The following is a 21,067-nucleotide window of genomic DNA, read 5'->3' on the forward strand; positions in this document are numbered from 1 at the left end:
GTACAGTTAAATGTTGCTTACATTTGTAAGACAAATGTGGCCCAACACACAAAATAGCCCTTTCATTTTAATTAATTTCCTTATGCGTGTTGCTGTAACAGGTGCTTGAGTATATTAATTCCTGTATATGAGTTGTATAATAGTTAAGATACAAAAGGCATGCAGGTATTGCAGCGCCGACTTGACGAAGAGCAGCCTATATGATGAAGCAGGACACCTTGCAGGGTGTGTGAGCGCCCTATATTCCAAGAGGAGGAATCCTCATCCTCCTACACTTCGTGACCACACAAAACCAGTTTCCTCTGGTGTCAAAATTAGGAACAGCATACCTTTTGTATCTTAATTATTGTAAGGCATGTATGCTGGACCTGTCAAAAAAGCCCTTAGTCCCTCCTTTGTGACTGATGTGTAATAGTTAGCCATTTAGTATGGTTCTATTTTTCCACTATACAGCAGTTTGTATATGCGACAGAGCCCAGCAATCATGCAAGCCTGCATGAGTTATTACAGCTGGGTTCTGATCATAATGGGGACACCACCAAAGCCTCTCCTATTGTTTTCTGTGCAGAGATGTCCACTTGACTGCAGAGTCCCTTCACAAGTAACTATGCATTTTAGTAGTAAATGTAAGAGATAGAAAGAGGAGTGGCTGGAAAATATGGAATACTTATGACTGAATGGGAGGGAATTAGGGAGGCATTAAGAAGACATTTTGGGAGTTAGGGAGGGGTGTTCTGTAGGGACGTACACTCACCCACAAAAGAGTAAGCCAATTTCTGTTTAGAAATTGCATTTCTAAGATTACTACAGCCAAAAAGGATCACAAACCTAAGTAAAAAACTCCAGGTCAGAGCTGAAGTAAGCCTAGCACCACACATGGTCAACTACAGGCACTGCAACACCCTCCAATAGAAAATAATGGCGACAGGGACTTGACATAAAACTCTATAGCAAATAATGTTAAATTCAATTATTTAAAATAGTTACACATATGAACAGATATCATTTAATGTTGGCCAAAATATAAAACTAAAACATATATATTATTTGATTGTAAAAAATATTTTAACAACTTTTGTTTTAATAAAAAAATATTGTAAGAGTAAATTGTAATACAGTATAATTAGATTGGTGTTAATTAATTATGTACATAATTGTTTGTTTATATTAATGCATTGTTTTAAAAAATACTTTAGGATAATTTTAATTCAATATATTCAATAAATTGGAGATTTAATTCAAAATTAAGTTGATAGTGCTGCAGCATTTTTTTTTGTTCTACATTCAAAACTAATTTATACAATTAATTTACAATATTATTTGACATTGAAATAATTGTACACTTTTTTTAGAGGTAAATCAATGTTTTGACTTTTTCCTGTACATTAAGATTGGAGACTTTGTTGTCTGGTTGGAGATCTCCATATGGTAAAGTATAGGGAAAACTCAGTTTTATAATTAAATACATTTTAAAAAAATTCAATTTTATAAATGGTTTTCAACAATTGATTATCTTTATTTTTATTTTTATGTTTTATATTTTTAACTATTTTAACAAATGTAATTTAACATAATTTCCTTTGAGATTTTATTTTAAGCCACTCTCTAGATTATTTCCTAGGGGAGTGTGTTGCAGTATCAGTGGTTGGCCATGTTTGATGTTGGGTTTACTACTGTTTCTTTTTGGCAGTATTAACTTACACTCATAAATTTGGCTACACCCTCTTTTTCATGGGGTTGAGGCATGTAAATCTACACTTTTAAGTAACTTTACGCTATCTTATGAGAGTTACAAATAATTAAGTTACTCTAATTTTAAGAGTAATGTTTCAACTTACTCACAAGTGTAAGTTACCTTTGTGAATAGCCCCAGGAGAGTTTAAAGTTACTGAAAAAAAAAAAATGTTTTAAATCTAAAGGTGATAGTGAAAATATATAATATGAAACTGATAGCCAGAGTTTGTGTGATAAACCTCATTTTGAGATGAGTTTCTACTATAGTTTAATTAACTCATTTACCATGCATATAGTGGGGTCGTTTTATGGCGCTATGATTACTATTATCTTGAAAGTTTGAAAACTGCAATTTTGTTGAAAAACAAAACAGCCACTAAGAAGGTACTGGTGGCATAGTGTGTGGGGCAATGCCTAGTGACCACTAAATGGGTAAAAAAAGGACTCCAGTGTAGAACCGAGCTGCATCCCACACGTTGTGCCCAGAGACCACTAATCTGCCAAAGTGGGTTTTGTGCTTGGCAATCTTACGCACACCTCGATTCCTGTGCGAATTTAGGGCCTAATGAGCAAGGGTAAAGATTTTTTCCAATACATTCTGGGTGTACAGGCATTGGGAATGTTGATTGTGGTCAATTATGATATAAATGGTAATGTGGCGTAACTCTGGCCATGCATTGACCTTTGAGTTGAATGTAGAAGGTGGCAGAGCAAAGAGGCCTTTCAATCCGTGCCCAGTGGACGCTTAGATTGTTTACAGAGTGGCCCTCTATTTGTCTGATCCCCTAGAGGCTTAGTAGTTAATTTGTTTTTTCACAGCCTCCTCCCTTCCGTTTTGCTATACAAGGGACGAGTTTTTGGAGTTGTTCACATATTTTCTTAGTGGATGTTTGTTCATTGAATGATAGGGCTAATACACACAAATCAAAATGTCAGTCTGCATAGCCTTTCATGTTTAACCACTTTGTTGTCTCAGGATGACTCCACATTAGAAATGTTTCAGTACTTTAGACTGGATGTGTTGTATGGGTGTTCCTCCAACATGCAGTTCACATGTAACTTTCACTCGTGTCAGTCTTTTATTTTTTTTACTTTTTTCATATCTGCATTTGGGCTCAGAATTTCTTCTTGTGGTATTAGCTTTCCTGTATCTGAACTTTGCACTTGCCATTGAATACTATATGCAGAATACAAGATGAGGTGTTCTTACTGGCAGTGATGGGAAAGGAAACTTTTCGTATCCTGACATGTTTTGCTCTTGTGCCTCTTTTATTGGTGCTTCCCGCTACTCAAGACATCAGTATTCAATTTTTTGTTTAAGTGTATCATTCCCACCCTCAGTTTTCTCCTCTGCATCTAAATCTGAGCATTGCACTCACAGATTTAAGGATATGGGGAAGAGAATGGCAAAATGTGTAGTCTATATTATAGAGTCTAGTGTTCCTCGTTGATGACTACAAGTTGTGTATCTTCAGCATATGGGTAGTTAATACTCATCTCTAATATTGATGAGCTCAGTTGCCAGAAGAGATCTGTGTGGAACTTCTCAGAAGTCCTGGGTGCAATTGGATGAAAACAAACCCAGTTTCAGTTGCTGTGATTGGTTTGAGTGGAAGTCATAATGTTGGTCGACTTCCATCAAGTAGTCCATGAATCCTAGCCAACTGTTCTATGTCAGCCCTCCAAAGGGATAGTGTTACCTAAACACTGGCAAACAGCAGAACCCCACTCAACAACATGCGAGGGCTGGCACTATTTCAGTTTTGCAAACACAAGAAGATGATGGACGGAGAGCTGAAACTTTTCAACTACTCACCCCCAATCAAGAGCTCTGGGTTTCATCCATTGTTCTTTTTCTCACAATGCCATCCCAGTTTGGACCCAGCCATATGCAAATCAGTCTTGACCCTGCTCCTCATGGGAACAGTCCAGCCAAAATTGCCAGGAAAGGTCCTTCCTGCACCGGAAACAAGCATCCTGGGACCGGTTTCGGAGTTCCCCCCTTATCAGCCAGGCTAGTTTTGATCCAGTGGCACAGCAAGCAAGGGACCCACATCTGGGCATACCCATGGCCACTTAGGGTGAACATAGAAAACACAAGATGATGGACGGGGTGTTGAAACTTTTCAACCACTCACTCCTAGTCAAGAGATCTGGGTTTGATCTATCATTCTTTTGTTCACTATGCCACCCAAGTTTGGACACAGCCATATGCAAATCAGTATTGCCCCTGTTCCTCATGGGAACAGTCAAACCCAAAATGCCAGGCCAGGTCCTCCCTTGACCGAAACAAGCATCCTGGGACCGGTTTCGAGTGTCACTCTGATCAGCCAAGCTAGCTTGAATCCAGTGGCGCAGTTAACGAGGGACCCAAGTCTGGGAATACCCTTGGCCACTTAGGGCAAACATAGCAAGCCCAACAAGATGATGGACGGAGTGCTGAAACTTTTCAACTACTCACCCCCAGCAAAGAGCTATGGGTTTGATCCCTGTTCAGCCCGAACTGCCAGCCAGTTTTGCGCTATACTTCATTTGTTTCCCCAGTGCCGAGTATGATTTTGTTCAGTGCAGGTCTGGACTAATTTCCCCCTCTGAAATCTAGTGTGCTGCCAGAGTATCCCGAGCTTCCGAATGCTTGACCTAGAGCGTAGGTTTTCAGAAGTCATAAACTGGAGAGATGCTCCTAGCATGGTGGCCTAACCCCTGGTTGCTTTGAATTACCCACAACATGGACAAGAACATCAAAGCAAGCAGGTGAAACCAGTCTGCCATCTCTCGTGTCAGCTGCACGAACACTGCCTCAGCTTTGACTCGGTGCATGCACGCCACTGCCATCCTAGTGTATTTTTGCCGTCATCTCCCTCCCCTGTTGGAAGGCGGTTTCATTTCTTCACTGTGCTTTCTTAGAAGTTCTGTATCATGTCATTCATGGTACCTGCCTGCCCCTGCACAAGACCCTCATATTTGTTTTTTTGTAAAAAGACCTCTCAGGTTAATCATTTTTTTAGGTCCTTCTGGAGCTCGTGGAAAATCATAATGCACAGAAATTAATGTTTACTAGGCACGCCGTCGGTTGAGCCAAACAAATTAAAGAAGAGAAAGCTCATAAAACAATCTTTTTTTTTTTTTTTTCGAAATGCAGTAAAAAAAATCCCATTCATATTGCAGATATGTCTAAGCTCTCTCGGCGGACTATTGAAGCGTCGTGGGGCGCTTGCGTTCCATTGAAGTATCCGTGAACAGTATTCTTTTCCCGGCCTTTTGTCCACGCAGCTCTCCTGGAGAGGTAAAGCCTGGCACATAAGCTATTCAAGCCTGCTCGCTGACAGTTCATTCTCGATTCACAAAGAGCTGGCATTATACGTGAGGGGGCTGCTTTCTTCCCTCAGCCTTCGCCAGGCTCTAAAAATAGCAAGCAGAACGCGGGGCTGACTCACACAGGGCAATTCTCTCTCCGCTGATTGGGTGGCATAGTTCTTTGTATGCTTACTGTAAATAGAATTATTTGTGAATGAGAGCAGGAATGCCGGCAGCGTTGGTAACCTAGGAACTGTGGCCCACTTGGCTGCCTTATGGAATGCAGAGCACGAATCGCGAGCTGTCCCGGCAGAGCAGCAGTCCTCGCGCCGCTTTTCGCCCTGCTACCGCACTTTCGGATGTGATTGGTCGTGGCTCCCCGTGTCCCCACCCCTCGCTTTATGCTGTCCACTATGTAATTGCTGAATAGTCAACCGTACCTCTTAAGCCACCATCGCTTCCTGTTAGTTAGGGCGTCACCATTTTTTTCCTAAATGCACCTTTTCGCTGTTATAAAAACAACCAAATGTCTGCCTTCCATCAAGCGTTCCTCCCTGGGGAATTCCAGACTGTCACGAGCAAAGGAAGAAATCTGGCCCAGTAGGAGGAAAATGAACTTGCGGTATTTGCCTTCTGGAGTTACTTTACTGTTAGACCATTGCAGTGTAGGCTCGGTGGCATCCCCACACGGTGCAGAGGCACAGTCGATGGATGTCTTAACAACAAGAAAAAGGTCCCTCTTGTGTCCCCTCTATGTATTGTTACCTCCAATCTTTTCCCAAATGTACCATCTTCATCAATGCTCTTTCATACTCCCAAGCATACTACGAGGCCTGTTAATTGCAAAGACATCCATGCCTTTTACTAAAAAAGAATGTTTTTTTCTTCCAATAAAATCTCATAAAAACAAATATCAACAATTAATTACATGAAAAAGATCAAATAGGGGTTAAAAACCAGCAATACATATAAACAGATCACTAATATTTTCGTACTGTATTACTTCAATATTATCCTTTATCACTGTTTTCTTGCATTTTTCTAAGTAGGGTGTTAGTATTGTCTTACATATATTCAAATAGATGTTACCCTAACAAAGCAACACATGTAGACCTTCCCCTAAGGACTTACATAAACACAATTTTCAGTTGTCAGAAAAATTACTAGAGAACTATATCATCATCCATGGATGCATGGTAACTCTGGCGCCATACACACGGACTGCCCTAGCATCTGTCATTCAAGAGACAACTCTGAGTTGTTCAGATAAAATACCGGGCCAGGCGGGTTTTCAGTTCGAGTCTCTCCTAAAAGTAGCAGTGTCTTCAAGCAACACACAAAGTACTGTCTAATACCCAGCAATGCAAATGTTACATTTGACCAAACCATCAAAGTGCAATAGAGCTTGAGCACTGAAGCTCTTGGATGAAGGTTGATTGTTGAAGGGTGAACGAAGTGAGAGAAGAAGCAGGAAGCGAGGAAGTAAGTAACTTAGATTTATTGAGTAAAATACAGCACCCATGCGCACCAGGATCTCTGTCAACTGACTAACGTTAAGAGAATCCTGGCACACATCGTTCGGAGCCCGATCGTGGAACTGCATTTGAACAATGCCTTGAACTCACGAGATCGGAGACATCCACGCGCTGGAGACAGCGCGAGGATGCCTCCACTACAGGGCAGGACTGGGAACGTAAACCGGCCCTGGCAACTGAGTCGGACCGCGCCTTGGGGGGGGGATAGAATGGGGTGTTCGCGTGGAAAACACTGTAGCTGCTTTTGTTAGAGGCTGCCTATATTAAAGCTATACAAAAGGGGGTGATGATGGACGGAGCATCTGAACCAATCAAACACTCACACCCAGTCAACAGATCTGGGTTTAATCCATCACCGTTCTTTAGCCCACTCTGCCACCCCAGTTCAGACATGGCCATATGCAAATCAGTCTGACCCTGTGCCTCATGGGAACAGTCCAGCCCAAACTGCCAAGCCATGCCTTCCCTGGACCGGAAACAAGCTTCCTAGGACCGGTTTTTGGCATTTCAGCCGTCTTCAGCCAGGCTTGCTTGAATCCAGTGGCAAAGTGAGCAAGGGACTCACGTCTGAGCATACCCTGCCAACTTATGGCGAACAAAGCGGTACAAAAGGGGGTGATGATGGACGGAGCATCTGAACCAATCAAACACTCACACCCAGTCAACAGATCTGGGTTTAATCCATCACCGTTCCTTAGCCCACTCTGCCACCCCAGTTCAGACATGGCCATATGCAAATCAGTCTGACCCTGTGCCTCATGGGAACAGTCCAGCCCGAACTGCCAAGCCATGCTTTCCCTGGACCGGAAACAAGCTTCCTAGGACCGGTTTCTGGCATTTCAGCCGTCTTCAGCCAGGCTTGCTTAAATCCAGTGGCAAAGTGAGCAAGGGACTCACGTCTGAGCATATCCTGCCAACTTATGGCAAACAAAGCGGTACAAAAGGGGGTGATAATGGACGGAGCATCTGAACCAATCAAACACTCACACCCAGTCAACAGATCTGGGTTTAATCCATGACCGTTCTTTAGCCCACTCTGCCACCCCAGTTCAGACATGGCCATATGCAAATCAGTCTGACCCAGTGCCTCATGGGAACAGTCCAGCCCAAACTGCCAAGCCATGCCTTCCCTGGACCGGAAACAAGCTTCCTAGGACCGGTTTCTGGCATTTCAGCCGTCTTCAGCCAGGCTTGCTTGAATCCAGTGGCAAAGTGAGCAAGGGACTCTTTTGTACCGCTTTGTTCACCATAAGTTGGCAGGATATGCTCAGACGTGAGTCCCTTGCTTAGCGGAGGAGCCTCCCCTCAGGAGGCTACCACAGTTTGCATCACCCATTGCCACTGTACTAACAGGACTACTAACCATCACACTGCTACAAGTGTGACAATTCTGATTGTTTGAGGCTGTCACAGCTTTAAGAATAACTTGGATGGCAAGTATTCTTTGTTTTTAATGTATATTGTATAAAAAACAACTGATTCTTTCTGCTCATCTTTGAATTGCACAAAAGGTGCCACCATGTGGCAGCTGTCATAAGTGCACGTTCCAGCAATTAAGTGCTGGTGACAAGCACCGAAAACCAGGGCTCAAATTAAGCCCTGCTGCTTACAAAGGATCTGGGAACGCCATAAAAAGAAGGGAAAATGTGTACTGATGATGCAGCAGGCAAGCTGTGGTTGCCGCCAGGCACAAGATTTTAAAAATAATACCACAGGCGTATGACTGACCCATTTGCAGCCCCTCTTTTAATGCAGGCGGAGAAAGTCTTTCACGACAGATCGGGGGAATGCCAGAAAATGAAAGGGGAATGGGTGCTGATCACGCAGCCGCTGTTCGGTGGCAAGTGGTGGTTGCAGCCGGGCACAAGATTTTAAAAATATTATAATCGGGCCTTCATGCTAATTAGAACAACATCGCTCCTAATATACAAATCACTTGGTAACAGTTAGAAAGAGCGCACAGCAAATACGAGGTAATGTAACGTAGCAAATCGTAGTAAGGTGCTCAGGAAGAAGCGGGGCCAGTTACCACAACCCCAGAAGTAAACCACATTTGTGTTTTAATCAAGACTATGTTAATCTTCCGAGCACTCAATTTGATAAAACACAGTCTTTGGAGAGTACTTCTGCTCAATTTTAATGTCTAAATTCAAATGTCTCTCAATCCAATTCAAGTGTATCTCATTCCATGGTCCACCATATGATAAGACGCAGCCAACACGTGTTTCGTCAAGTCAGTGTAGACATATGACTTCTTCAGGGCTGCAACCCAAAATTTAAAGTAATTAACAAGCTTTACAAAATACACTATCCAAATGTTGACACTCCTATTATATTGCTAGGAGAGATCCTCAAGGGGACACACCCTCAAGCCAATACACGTAAAGGAAAAAAGTTAAAAGTCTCAAAAGTAAAGAATAAGAAAAAGGCTCCACCAAAAACGTGCTCAAGTCACCACAAAAAGGAAACAGTGTAAATTAGTGTAACCAATACTCTAATTAGCAAAGTATATTAAAAGGTTATGGTTCTCGGGTGACAACATTATACCCAGTATTGTAATCTAAAACGTTTACCTGTAAACCTGCCATATATTACATGCAAATTTAATGTATGGACTCACCAATATCTAATCGTTAACGGTGTCCACAGTATTCCACTAGTCCGATAAGTACAAATCTAAGGGATTAACAGCATCCCTCGGTCATCTCTCTCAGTATTTGAACAATATTTACAGTCTTTCTGTCCATAATGTAAAATGACCCTCACCTCAAAAAAAGGTCCAAAAGTCAAATCCGGTCTGTATTCCAAAATATTATTGTCAATCCAATGTAGTTATCAATATCAAGCGAATATTCATCCTACAAATTAAATTATATCACTTTGTAAATAAAGTCAGTAATTCTAACTACTATACGACTCTGATGATTTACCAAGAATATACTATTGTTTGATCAATTGAAAAACGCAATTCATAAGTCCTCTAAAACACAAGCAGAACAGTTTCACTCCTTCAGTTCACTATGGTATTAAATAACACTCCTACCTCACCTTATTAAAAGGTTGTTGCGGTAAACGGATGATCCCCGCCGTATCCGCGTAGGACCTTCAGTGTGGTTACTCCACGAGTACGTGTTCTGTAACCAAAATATGAATAATAAGGCGCCATACACGAAAAATATATCTAGTCACCCAAAAGAACATCAAATTCTATTAATTTTCATTGACGGTCTCCTAGCTTACCGTGTCTCAGTGTAGTCACGAGCATAATAGTGGCGTTGTGCACCGGCGCCATCTTTGAATGGCAATATATAGCGAACAAGTGTAATACCCAAACCAGGGATTCTTGTCCTATTTCTTTTTCAAAACGCAAATATCGCTCCTAATATGTCTCCCCGATGTAGATACAGCTTGTCGCAGTTTGAAACAGCGCATGCGCACCGTCTAGAGGCGAGACATAAAAAGGCAGAAAAACAGTTATTGCTCTGTCAGCTCCACAAGGGTAGGAAAGTATTTCTAACTTAGGGAGGGCTCCAGCCACAAAGCTTCTCGATGTCATCCTTATAATTTTCATCGGGCACATTTTCCTGTGCGGGCAGGTGGAAGAGGAGACATCTTGACGAGCTTGAAAAAGCAGCTTCACTCTTTAGAAAATGTGCCTGAGGAAGAGAACCAAGCAAGAACTTACAATCCCTTTTGGACGAAAAACGTTCTTTTCTACTGTTACAGCGTTGCTCATGCAAGGGATATGGAGAAATATGTATTTTCACAGTGACCTCTGTGCCTCCGTTGGTTTTTAATGTGAATTTTGTTCACTTTTACACTTAATCCACTCCAGCAGGCTTGTGTGATGACATAGTATAGGTGCATACATGAATACCCAAACATCTCAAATCTGTGTGACCACTCCCCTTCATGCTCCCAGTCCATTCTCTTCAAGTGCCAGCATGCCAATGGCCATCCTTCTGCAGCGTGTCGCTCCCAACAACACATTACACACCCCACATGTCGCACTTCCTGCAATTCACAATCTGTCACGTCCCCATTCACATCTACCAGACCACATACTACTTTACTGTGTCACTTTCTGTACTACAGTGGGGCACCTGTACCTCCTGCCGGATCCCAACCCCACTGATATCCTGAGCCCTGCACTGCCATCTGAGCCCACAAACATACATTTTTTATCAATACTCTAGATCTATAGGAATTACTTTAGCGCCCTTCCAGGAATCTCGAATAGGGGTACTGCAGGTAATGGCGTTAGCCAAGGTTAAAATATACCTGGGCTTATTCTGTCTGTCCTGCAGAAATAAATCAGTTGGGGATGCCATCGGGTCCTGGTGCTCTGCCTCTTGTGACTGCATCTACAGCATTGGACACGCTGCTCAGTTGAATAGATCCTCGTAGGAGACAGTGAGACAAGATGTTATTGGGTTACTTGGCTCTTCCCGCACAACCTTTATGGGGTGTGGGGGAGCCATCAGAGTATACATGGAAGAAGTGGTCGACCAAGACGTCTGGAGCAATGTAATTTTGAAGGGGGAGGGGGGGTGCTATCCGCATTACTCCATTTAACTAGGACCAGAATCTGATTGATTCTTTATCAATGCAAGTAGCTTTAAGATCCTGCCATCTCCCCTCCTCCCACTCTCTTTCACCATGAGCCTGAGTTAATTTGTAAAACTTCCTTGCTGAGTGGACCCGCTGTGTGTCTTCGTCTTTTATGGCTTTAACCAGTAAGGAGCGCGAACGTCTGCACTCTTTATTAAACCAACTTTTTAAAGCATGGGGCACATCTACTCATTGCCATTACATGGATAAAAAAGTATGATAGAATTTTCCAAAACAACTTGTTATGAAAATCAGTAACTATCCCTTGATCCTCGCCGCAAGGCACCCTAAAAGGCAACTCGGCTGAACAGGATGATAAGTCCTCCTTGATAACAGGCAGAATATCGGGGGAATCAACTACCTGGGTCCACTTAATGCAGTGCATATCATTGGAAGATTGTATGTCTCTTGTGGAAACCAGGATGTGGAGACTAGCCATCTTTATAACGACAAAATATTCCATGTAGGGGCAGAGGGGATTATGGTCACTCTCCAACCTGTCCTTGATACACATATCCCTAAGAAATGGCCATATTCTCAAGTCTAATATGATGTATTTAAGTATATGATGATTAAGTTGCTGTAAGACACATTTCTCCAACGTCTTGACTAGGGACAGGAGGTTTGAGATGGGTCTGAGGTTGTTGAGATTGTTTGGGTCAGTCCTGGGATTTTTGGTAATGGGTGTGATTGGTCCTCTTTGAAGAGAGATCGGTACACAGCCCATGGTGAGCGATGTGTTGATAATTAGAGTCCAAAACGGGGCGATGATGTGATTGAGGTTTTTCACCATCGTGGATGGAAGGGGGTCAGTGGTATGGACCCATGGCTTTAGATTCCTGATTATATTGAAGACTTGCTTTTCAGTCAAAGGTTTGAAGTCAGACCAGTTGGGGTTGTTTTTCAGTTTTGAGTGATTAGGGTAGCCTTTAGTACTTTTAGGGGTTGTTTGGTGAGCAATGGGAACCTGAGGAGGAGCTGCCGTGAGGGGATGTGGGTCAGAGAGGGAGGTAAGGACGGTGGGAAAAGAGGAGACTTGTAAGAATGATTGCTCAATTTTGGCAACTTTGTCAGAGAAAAAGCTAGCAATTTCTTTACATCGTTCATTAGTGGCGATTAAAGCAAGAGGGGGGTCAGACATAGTGTGTCTTTTCACAATGTTAAAGAGTTCCCTGGGTCTTAGAATCCTCCCTAGGTGCCAGGCTGGATCTGGAATTATTTTCCAGCAGTACCTCTGCACATCGAGCGACACTGCAACAACATCGTCTCTCGAATGTTTTTTCAACATAGTCCATATAAGCCCTCCCCGATGCGCTGAAGTCAGTTCCTGCTTCCCTGCACTAACAAGCGGATCTGCACTGCAGTTGCTCTGGCCATTTTCGGCCTACTTGACTATTTTTTATCAATGGAGCAGTGTGCCTTTTTTCCACTTCTTCAATGTCCTCGGGTTTCAAACCTTGAGTCCTGTGGGTGACAAATGTCCTCTGCAGATTCTCACTCGGTTTTCATGTGGTGTCTGGGTGAGCACCACAACTTCGGCAAGTGCAACTCTTGTCAACAGCTCCGAACGAACGCACGCAGGGAACGTCGCATGAAGCTGCTAGCGGCACAGATGTCACAGTCTTCGAAGTTTTCTCATCTTCCTCAGTCCACCTAAGTGGCACTGGTGCACAGCCCATCATGGCTCCCACCTTCGGCTCCTGCTTCAGGGTCTGCCGACTCCAATATCGGCGTTGGTCTCTTGTCTGCTGGTTTCCTTAGTGGTGCAGTCGACGCCCATTATTATTCTTCCGACGTCGAGGCGTAGCCTTCTCAACTTCGACCGACTTCGGTCATGGTGTTGGATGCGGCGCCGATGGAGCCAACCATCCCGGATTTTCCCCCCTGGTGTTTCCTTCTGAGCGCCATGGCTATGGATGCACTGCAGTCTGTGTGGTGCGTCCCCCTCCAATTCTGGACACAGTACCATTCCCGCCACAATCTATCTGGTTACTTGACTTGGGTGATGCCAGTGGTGTAGAATCTTTACCAGCATCCTCCTGGGTTGGCTATGAGGGCGAGTTTTGCGCTGGCGGATATGCTCAGTGGGGTTTTGGTTGTCCTGTATTTACACCTTTCCTCATTGGAATTGTTAACAGACCCTTTGATTGGTGTTCTACTCTCTGCCCGCTCTAATGTTGAGCCTGTACTTCCTGATAGTGACTGTGTTATCGATATTCTGTTGAGTGTTTGGACTAAAGTTGAAACAAGGCTCCCAGTAGATCGCTCAATTTCTAACAGGCATCACCCGCTCTAGAGGATCCCTCCTGTCCAATTAGAAATCCCTTTACTAAACCTATGTTGTTCAAGCTGCTTTAGCTTTGCAAAATATTGATTTTCTTACCCCTGTCTCTCTGGAAAGGGAGGCAACGAAATATGACACTTGTGGTAGGTACATTTTCTTTTCTTCTAGCGCTGCTTTGTGCTCTCTGAACACTTATGTGCTCACCGGCTTCTCCCACACCTTGTGGAACTCTGTGGAGTGCCTCTTGCCTTCCCTTCTGGAGGAAGCCTGGAATGCTCTTGTTCCCCTCGTACAAAATGGGCAACAAGCTTGCACACTTAGCATCCGCTGTGGTATGGATACTCCTGATTCTGTTGGTCGGGCTATGGCCTCGTCCATTGCTCTACATCGACGCACATGCTTGCGTACTTCCAGGTTTTCAGAGGCTGTGCAAACTGCTTTGATTGACATACCTTTTGATGGCACCTCCCTTTATGGTGTGCACGCTGACTCAGCTTTGTCGGTTCAGGGATTGTTACGGTGGTACGGAGTCTTAACTCTGTTGTTGTACTAAGGTTGTTGGTGACAGATGTTTCCCCTTGCTTTGAATTTTTTCTGCCTTCATTGGACGGAGTACTTCTCTCCCCTCCAGGGATACATCCGGTGTGGTGTTCCTGCTTTCTGCAGGTACTTTTTGTGTCATTTATGCTGTTGGTCACAGGTTTCTTTTCCAGACATCTAGAACTTATCTTACTCTGCCGTCTCTTGAGAGTCTGTTCTTCGGCTTCTTTTGCCACTTGAAGTTTCCTAGCTGAGTACTTACTCTGTGGCAGGTATTCTGTTTATGTTGTTCCGTTGCACTATAGCCTTGTTCCCCCTTTTCGGGGATTTTATTTTGTATGCCTTGGAGGCATTTTTGTGAGCTACTTAAGCACTTGGTGCCCCTTATATGGACTTCACCTCTCTGCCTTCATGTCCATATTGGCTATGCTGGTGCTGCAGGAAGGCAACCTCTTTAACTAATTAGCTTTCATTGCCATCTTCAACCCATTTTGGTGTGGCCATTCTCTTTGCTTTCTTTTACTCTGGAATGCATGGATTTCTCATGTTGTATTCATATTGGTTCAGACCTGTATTCCACAACTCCAGCCATATCGTGCTCCTGAGACTGTTTGTCTCCAGCATATTGTATTCTTGTGCCTATTACATGCATATCTGCCATCACACCAGTTGGACAGCTGTTGTCTCTGCTGTTCTTTTCGGTCCTCTTCACCTGGGATTCTGGTCCGCTTGATTGTTTGGATCCTTGCATGGTATCCTTATTTTACAAGGGACTGTGTTTCCCTTTCTTTCCTGTATCTTTCCTCCCTCCACACTTGCCTTTGTGGCGTCCCTATTTCTATGGGGGAGGTTACATTTCACCCTCCTGCTTTGGTGCGGTTATTTCATTACTTTTTCTTGTGACATATCCTAATTTTTCTCACGTTTCCTTGAAGAGTTGGTCAGGTTTCTTACCTATTTCTCCTGCTTCTAATGGTTGGACATTGTGTGATTGTCATATTCATCTAACTGTTGCCCTTAGTTTCCGCCAGCCCTTCATTTCACCTTTGCGGTCTTCTTCTTTTTCTTCATGGTGGACTTTCCAAGTGCTGTTATTCTTTGCTTCTCCTGATACCACCTGCTGGCATCCTTCCTTGGTCGATGGTGTTGGTTCTTGGAGGGTTCAAGTTCTCCTTTAGTGGTCTCTTCCTTCCAATTCCTACTCTTATGTGGTATTCTGTTGCGGTTTCCCAGCCTTGTCCTTCTATCTCCACCTCAGATATTGTCGTAATCTCTTTTACGACAGTAGGGTGTATTGTCTCTGTCCTTCCTTACTTCTGTTCATGGAGAATCCTTCATTCCTGCACTTCTCGCCCTCCTGCTCACTGGCGGTGGACGTGGGTTACCTTCATAGAAGTGGATATACTTTTGCTGTGCCCTGTATGACATCTGTCTGCAGGGATTTCTATGTTTTTTATATGCAGAATTATCCTTACATGCATTTATCCTTAGATGCATCTGCTGTATATACCTATCTCTTGAATGGATCTCTTGTGGATGTCTTTTAGTTCAGGTAATTATATGTGTGTGTTTATACATATTGTCGTCTGGGCTTCTGTACTCATGTCCATTGCTGTATCTTTCCTCCATCCTTCTTGGTGTTCTGGTTTAACATTCTTGGTTGTACTTGTTGTTTCCTTCCTTCTCTTCAGTTAGCATCTGCATTACATTATCCCAGAGGGTGTTTTCTGTACCTTCGAGGTTCTCAGTTTAAAAGCGGTTTCTTTACCGTTCTTGATGTTTTCCTAGCGATGTTCTTCAACATTCATTGCTCTCTCTTTCACTATCGTTCTTTCATTGGAGGTCCCTTTTTTCGTAATCTGCTTCTCAGGGTAGTTTCCTTGATGATCGGTGGGTGCTCTTATTTGCTATATGTGTTACTGCAGATGAGCACGCTGTGTCTGCTCCTCCTTCTATTTGGTTTTGGGCCTGGACTCTATGGATTATTGTCCTTGGTACCCTTGAATTCCCCGATTTTAGGTTGCATTCTGTGTGGGGTTGCCTCTTTTACTGGTTCTGTGCCGTGTCTCCTGGTCTTATGACTTTCTACTCCCTACGGGATTCCCATAGTCCTTCTTGGGAATCAGTCCTTTCGGTGAGCATCTTGCTTCCCTATCATTTTTTGCTTGGATAGTTTAGTCCTTTTCAGTTTTTCGGATCAGCTTCTCCTGTTGGTGGTCTTTGGTAAGGTCCGTTTGCAGCCCCTCCTCCTGGGATGGTATTGCTTGGTTATCCTATTCTACGGTAAGGAATCTGCAGCCAGATGTCTCTATCAGATGAACAAGTTACTTACCTTCGGTAATGCCTTATCTGGTAGAGACAAGATCTAGCTGCATATTCATTATCAACCCGCCCATCCTCCCCACTCTGCTAATTGAGGGCCTGTTGTCTCCAAGATCTCCTCTTGCATACTACTACAGATCTTTTGATCTGTACTTGTTGATAAAAGATTTTTTTCCCTTTTAGCACACTGTTTTCTGAGATGGCTTTTTCTAAGTGGCCCACAATGTTGCCGTAGAAATAGTCACAAAAGATACTGATGTCAGGGCATTGTGGGAGGGCTTATATGGACTCTTTTGATGTCACATTCGAGAGACGACATCGCTGCGGAGTTACTTGACGCCCTCTACAGACTTGCAGGGGTACTGCTGGAAAACATTTCCAGATCCAACCTGGTGCCCGGGTAGGATTTTAAAATAAGGAATCTTCAGCTAGGGCTTTTCTCTACCGGAAAAGGTGTTACCAAAGGTAATATCTTGTTCATTCTGAAGTGGGAGTCTCTCCAGACCGAAGTGAGGTCTTTCTTTGGCTTGACTGGGTACTATAGGAGGGTTGTGAAAGGGCATGGTACGATTGTGAACCCACTCACTGAGCTCACCACCAATCATCAGCCTAAGAAGGCCATAAGGACCACAGGATGCCAAAAGACCTTTACCACCTTGAAAGAGGCTATTTGTTCAGCACCTGTCATGAAGGCACCAGCTATGGAAAGGAGTCTATTGCCCAAACTGATGCATCTGAACATGGGTTTGGGGCAGTGTTATCACAAACAAATGATAAGGGCCAGGATCAATAAGTTACCTACATCAGCAGGCGACTCCTCTGTGGAGAGCAACGTGGGAGAGCCATTGAGAGAAAGCCTTTGCTATGGTTTAGTCAATGAAAAAGCTGAGGCCATACTTGTTTGGGACTCACTTCAAGGTTCAAACCACCCACAGGCCTCTCAGATGGCTGATGCAGATGCGAGAAGAGAATCATAAGTTATTGAGGTGGTCCATTTGCTTACAGGGTATGGACTTTGCAGTGGATAATAGACCAGGGACTGACCATGCCGATTTAGATGGCCTTTCCGAGTTTTCCCACTTAGGTTAGTTGCTCATAGGCTTTCTTCTTGGGGTGGCGTCATGTAGGAAAGTGTGCTTTTTGTATGGTCACCCCACACACATTTTGAGCCATTGCTGATGGTTACGACTTTTATAGTGCACTGCAGCCTGTTAACCAGGCCCCAGTTCCAGTGCTCTCTTTCTAAATTTGATACATGTGAATGTTTAACCCCAATTGCCAAGGTCTTTACCCCCTTTGTGAAGCCCCTGGTAAATGGCACCAGTGATACCCAGGGCATGGGAGTTAAAAGGGTCACCAGGGCCCGAAACACTGTTTGTGCCCCCCAGAGTGACCCAGGTAAACAGATGACAGCAGTGCTGCCATTGCAGACTGCATGAACAGTGCAAACTGCATGAACCACGACTTTGCACTCACCATGTGTGGCAAAGTCAAAGCACTATTTTTATTGTATGCCAGTCGCCCCCAAGGTAGGCCTCCTGAGCCCAGGGGATAGGGTGCATTATATTGAAAGTGGGGGGCATATAACTGCTATCTTATATGTCCCTATAGTAACCTCTTTCCATTAAGTGCTACTATAAGGGATTAGGGGGCCATAGGATAACCTGGGCTGGCACCCAGGCACCCCTGATGTTGCCAGCTCCATTATGGTCCCACTGAGATATGTCAATTGTGGTATCAAATAATTTGTCTGATCACCCCTGGCATGATTCCCATTTCATATTTGATGTGACATTCACCCAAGTGGGTACCATAGAGGTTGCTCACGTGGTTGCCCAACCTTTCCTGTGCCCTAGCTCACAGCCTGCAGCTGCTGCCGCCATGACAGGAATCTGACCCAATGCCAATAGGTGTGCACACTACCAGGAGTCAGACACAAAGGCCTGGCTGGGACGGAGATGACACTTCCCTCCCTGACAGGCTGGCTAGTGAAGTGACACATCAAGGTGGTGAGCTTCAAAGCATACATCACCTCTGATATGCATCAATGCTGCCTCCCAAAAAAGGAAAAAGCTGCCCTCAGCCCCCGGGAACGATTGCACCCAGGTAGGCAGGAACATTATGTAGTCAGGAGGTGTACACTCCAAGAAGGCTAGACACACCCCCAGGGTGGGCTACCTGGTCTGTACAGTCAAAGAAGGCTTCTGCCATTTTTAAAAGTGACAGAATAGAAGGTTCTGGGTAGCAAAGATGGCACAAAGCCCCAAATGTGGTCACCTGAGGTGCGAATTATCCACTGGGGCTAGTAGCCCATTGGCTACTTGCACCCACACCCCTAACACCACTAAGTCTAGGATTTAAGGGGCATACCTGGCACCAGAACATCAGTTCTAATTTGAATTGCAATGAAGGACAAAAAAGAGACCTGAGTATGCAGCTTCAGGTCCTGCACAAAACCAAGGGGAGATACTCTGCACCTGTGGCAACAACTGTGCAACTGCACGACTGCGACTCGTCGTGGGCCAACAACTGGGTCCCCCAAACAAAGGGACCCCTTTGAGAGCCAAAGGCAACTCCAGGCTACCTTGGACTAGTGGCACTAGTCCCCTGCAATCTGCATGTAAAAGCACGCTTCAGAACCAAAAAATCACTGGCCATTGGGCCCTCCGAGGTATTACCTAAAAGTAGATGATTAAGTGCATTGTGGAAAACATAGTTCTGACCTCCAGCAAGATTTGGGTGGCTACCATTTTGTCCGTACAGCGAAATAACTTCATACTAACTTTACAGCAGCAAGGCTTGTTGGTGGCCAGTCCGGCTACTACTACTTTTACTCAACATTGCAACATGAGGGAACTTCACAGCACCTTCATCCGACTACCTCAGTGGCCCCGTTGTTGACTTGTTATGTCTGTTTCCTCACCAGCACCCACTACGTGATAAAACCAGCTCCCCCGTAGCTCTAACTTCAGCACCAGAAACAGGCAGAGCAACTCTGTACCAGGCCCTATGAGCCAGGTACAATTCAACTGACTGTTATGACCTGGTCCTGGGACACACATAACCTTCCCCCCAGTGGGTTCCATGCAACTCGAACTGCAAGTGACGGATTGTCACTAGCGCTTCTTACGATGGACCACATTGCTAAAATTCTGCAGTATTGAATTGTACTGATTTATTTTTCCTTCTAAAATCCATAACTCTGGTTATACTTATTGATTGTGTTCATTTTGTTGTCTACATTTATTTTAAAAATTGCTTTGTTTATAAATTCGTTTTGGATTTCTTTTGAGTCATGTCAATTACGTATCGTCCATGTTGGTTCTCTAAAATGCTTGACACATGTTCCACTAGTAAAGCCTGATGACTCTGTGCCACACTACCAGGACTGGGCTAGGGATTTGTGATTGTGAATCTAAATGAACTATTTTTGGGCATTGACAGTATTACATAGTTAAGCATAACCAGCATCACTGCAAATACTTGTGATCTAAGTCATTCCACTAACCCAGCACTGGGGAGGGACTGCTGTTCTACACTAAAGGTGAGGAATCTGGAATTAGAAGTATCCATCAGAACAATGTTACTTACCTTCAGTAATGCTGTTTTTGGTGGGTGCTCCCTGCTCAATATTTCTTGAGGGTAGGAGGATCGAGACCACCGACCAATTCTCCTATCTAGGAATACATTTTGATAGGAGAGGTAACTGGCACACCGCCGTGAGAGCAAGAAACTTAGCGTTCTCGCGTGCTGTAGGCGCCCTGAACAACTTCGCGGCTAAAATAGGAGATAGACCTGTGAAGGAACTGACTATAATTTATAAGGCTAAATGCATTTCCACGGCCGTATATGGGGCAGGTATCTGGGGAATCGATAATGCATCATCGATTCAACTAACCGAGAACCAGCACCTCAGATGTAAATGTAAATGTAAATGTAAAGGAATTTATATAGCGCAAATCACCGAGCGGTTTCTAAGCGCTTGCTTAGGGAACCCGTCCTGGTATTCCCCTGTGAGTTAACCCCGGCAGGGTATCCGCAAGGTGAAAGCCAGGCATCCCGCCGCGAGGGGCCGTTGTGGAGATTAAGCAAGCTATTGCCCAGAGTCGCAGAGTGTGAACCCGTAAATCGAGTAGGCACCGGAGCGAGAATTGTTGAGTCCATGGACATTTTAGGACTCAAGACCCCGCCGAGCCGGGAATTGAACCCTGGTCCCGGGCTGACCTCTGCTTCCAGGTCTGCCTCCTCTAACCAGTGAGCCACACTTCTCCACACTAGATACCTGCTCGGGGTCCCCAAATCTTCAGCAACCTACCTCACACACATTGAACTGGGCCTATCGTACATTTTAGACGCCATAAAAATTGCACCCATACTATTATGGCACAAGGTGTGGGTCACGCCGGAGACCTACTAAAATCGTAATTTAATCTCTGACTGCTTGACCCTAGATGGTGTTAGCAGCATTAAATGGCTGTCATATGTTAAAAACCTGATGACCGAGATTGGCCACCCAGAGTACTTTATGAGACCATCCAGTATGGAGGTGGTCGCAAGAAAATTATTGAAAAAAACGGCTCTGGACTACTTAGCCAATAACAGATGGGTCAAGGAAAAAACTAAAAAGTCAGTCTTGGACTACCAGCTAATCACCATCAATAAAGGACTCCAACTGTACCTTACAAGCGATTTTAACTGTTACTCTAGAATGTTACTGACCCGTTTTAGGCGTGGTGCTTTCTTT

General features: G+C 44.2%; 1 protein-coding gene across 1 annotated transcript in view; it reads left to right on the forward strand.

Annotated features, from left to right (window-relative positions):
* The window catches only part of HIVEP3 (HIVEP zinc finger 3), a 370,547-nt gene that overhangs the window by 327,897 nt on the left and 21,583 nt on the right, over positions 1-21,067 (forward strand). The gene's annotated exons all lie outside the window — the stretch shown is intronic.

This window comes from Lissotriton helveticus, chromosome 3_1, assembly GCF_964261635.1.
Source record: "Lissotriton helveticus chromosome 3_1, aLisHel1.1, whole genome shotgun sequence".
NCBI classification, from domain to species: domain Eukaryota; kingdom Metazoa; phylum Chordata; class Amphibia; order Caudata; family Salamandridae; genus Lissotriton; species Lissotriton helveticus.